The sequence below is a fragment of the Chrysochloris asiatica genome, unplaced genomic scaffold (genome assembly GCF_000296735.1).
Source record: "Chrysochloris asiatica unplaced genomic scaffold, ChrAsi1.0 scaffold00103, whole genome shotgun sequence".
In the NCBI taxonomy this organism is placed as follows: Eukaryota; Metazoa; Chordata; class Mammalia; order Afrosoricida; family Chrysochloridae; genus Chrysochloris; species Chrysochloris asiatica.
The window spans coordinates 910319-913232 of NW_006408621.1; the positions used below are offsets into that span (position 1 = coordinate 910319).

The window sequence follows — 2914 nt, forward strand, 5'->3', positions numbered from 1 at the left end:
CTGAAAATAGGGAGAAAGAGGAATAACTATTGTTGCATGGAGGGGATTTCAACCATTGAGATGAAAAAATGTAAAACTGATGATTTTGTGTGTAATCCTTCACTCAATTCATAATAAAAAGTTTTTTCAAAAAGTGCTTTTGCCCCTTAAATCCATTGCCTGCAAGTCATTTAAGATCACCCAATTAATATATGAGTTAAGCATTTAGCTAGTCATTATTTCATTCACTCACAACTGCCCTATTAAATGTTTCCCTTAACTCCATTTTAGAGAATAAAAAATTTACCCTTGATTTAGATTAATTTGTCTGACTCTAGAACTGATGTATTCTACAAAGCCTCATTGATTAGACTTACTAGCCTCTATGCTTCTGCTAGTCCTGGTGTGACACTGTAGGATAAGCACTGGACCATAAGGTTGGTTTGACCCTCAAGGTCAGTGATTCAAACTCAACAGACACTCCTTGGAAACCATGTACAGTGTTGCTATTAGTCAAAACGGACTAAACAGTACTTAACAACATGCTTCTACGAACATCGTATTGAACGTGAATAAAAGTTTATTAGTGGTTACAAGGTTATGGGGAAAAGGGAAAATGGGGAATTATGCCTTAAGGGGTACTGGGTTTCTTCTGTTTGTGACACTTCTTTTAAAAATTAGAAATGTATAGTGATGACGATTAAATAGTATAGCGAATGTGGTTAATGCCACTAAATTATACACCTAAGAGTGGCTGAAACAGCAATTAAAAAAAATGTATTTTACCACATTTTTAAGGTTTATGAAAGCACCTTATGGAATATTAAACAAATACCAGTATTACAAAATCAATTGAGATGGTACAGAATTTCTTTCAGAGAAGCAATACCTAAATGTTTATTATGAACCCGGCACTTTCTTAATCACCTTAATTCTTTCATGATTTATGGAACACAGAGTATCCACTTCCATTGCTGCCTCATAAGTAAGGTGGGAAGTAAGTATCCCACTTTTAGTGCATGCTGCCATCTGGTGGGAAGACTACATAACTGCATGAATCTAAAAAAATCAGGCCTCAACCTATCAACTCCTGCATCAGGGAGGCCACTAAGTGCCCCACTATTATGGACTCCTGGTGTGGCACTGTAGAATCAGCACTGTATTGCAAACAAGTTCAGCAGTTTAGACCCACCAAGTTGCTCCTTGGAAACCACTAAACAGGGTCACTAAGAGTAGGAACCAATTTTACGGCACTTAACAAGAATTGTATAAAAAGCTATATGCTCAAAAATTAAAAAAAATCTTTTCCCCCCATTTTATTCAAAATGCCTTCCATTACTGTTTCAACAAAAAATACAAAGCATAAAATAATTTGGTCTTGAAAGGGTTAAAAGTATTACCTCGTTTAGACCTGTATTTTTGCAAACTACTGTTAAAGTGAGTCAGTAAACCACCTGTGTCTCTAAGGGATGCGTTATTGCCGACCGGTTTCCTGTATTTACGTGAGCAGAAAACACGGGAGGAGGGACTTCCAAAGTCCCAAAGTCTTGAGCAGACCTAGCCACCAAGACCATGCCTCAACAACAACGGAGCCATTACTTTGGTAGAGCAGAGATAGTTATTAGAGCTCTCCAACATGCTTCAAAAGAAATTAAATTCAGGCTTAAGACTGCTAGAGATGGGCTACCGCCGCCAGTCCCCATAATATTTCCTTGACTGTCCAATAACACCGGGAATGTAGAGTCGCTGACTGGAGTCGCCTCTTGTACTCCAAATGGGAAATAATCACCTTTTCTTTATTCTGCAAACGTTTACCGAGTGTCTGCTATTTCCGGGATACAATACTGCTGCAGCAACAGCCATCAAGACCTGGCGCCCTGGAGCGCGCAACCCGGAGTCGGCGGTTTGCCGAAATGATCCGGTGCAGGGCGCGCTTGCCCCATAAGCCGTGTCTCCGCCACGCAGTCGCGGGATCAGGGCTGCGCGCTCCCGGGCCGAGCCCCAGCGCGCTTGGCGGCGGCACCCACGCACATGCACACTCACGGGAGCGCCGGGTCCCGCGTCCCCGGCGCTGGGCCTGGACCTCGTGCGCGAGTCCGCACCTGAAGCGTTCCGAGCTAGCCAGGCGCACGAGAGAGCCTAGGCGAGAGTGGGAGAGGAGCGCTCGCAGGGGAGCGGGTGCCCGCGACAGCGCTCGTGCATCCATTCCTCTCTTCCTGTAGCCCCGCCCCATCCAACCCACTCCTTCTCCCGCGCGCGGGCTCCGCGCGCCCCAAGCCGCGCGCGTGCGCGCGCGTGCGCAGGCCAAGGCTCTACGGGGGCGGCCCCTCTGCCTCCAACGAAAACGTCTGCAAAGTCCCGGATTAACCCTTTCTTTGCTCGCCCACTCGGAGGCCCGATCGGGTTCCGTGCTTGCGCAAACCGGCGGCGCGCCTTCCCCCCAGCCCGCACCGCGCATGCACGGGAAGGGGGGTGCGGGTGGGGGTGTTCGCGGCCGGCTAGACATTCTGTGCTCGTGCTGGAGGAGGGCTGCTACCATCAGGGACGTGCACGACTTCCCTCACCCCGCCCCCTCCCCAAACTAAAAAAGAAAAAAAAAATCCAAAACACACTACCACCCACCGTACCCCCGCGCCCCGCGTCCATCCTGCCCCCGGCCTGCGTGTTAGTGAGCGCGGGGAGTCCACAGGGAGGTCTGTGGTTGTGCCAGGCTGCAGGTAAGCGCGGGCAGGGGTGCGGAAGGGGTCGAGGGCCGCCTACGAGCGGGGGCGGCCGCAGCTGGCGCGGTGGGGCGGCCCGGAGCAAGCGCGTTCTCGCTCCGCTCTGGGGCACTAGCCTGTTCCAGGATGTGCGAGCGGCAGCCGACGGCGCGGTGCGAGCGCGATCGGGCGTGGGCCACTGAGAACGGGCTGGGCAGGGCCGGGCGTTCGGGGGC

General features: G+C 50.1%; 1 protein-coding gene across 1 annotated transcript in view; it reads left to right on the forward strand.

Moving 5' to 3' along the window:
• The first annotated feature begins 2465 nt into the window (after positions 1-2465).
• The window catches only part of ZBTB14 (zinc finger and BTB domain containing 14), a 14356-nt gene continuing 13907 nt past the window's right edge, over positions 2466-2914 (forward strand). Inside the window, exon 1 of the mRNA XM_006867255.1 lies at positions 2466-2696. The gene's annotated coding sequence lies outside the window, so the exon portion shown is untranslated. The remainder of the gene's footprint in view (positions 2697-2914) is intronic.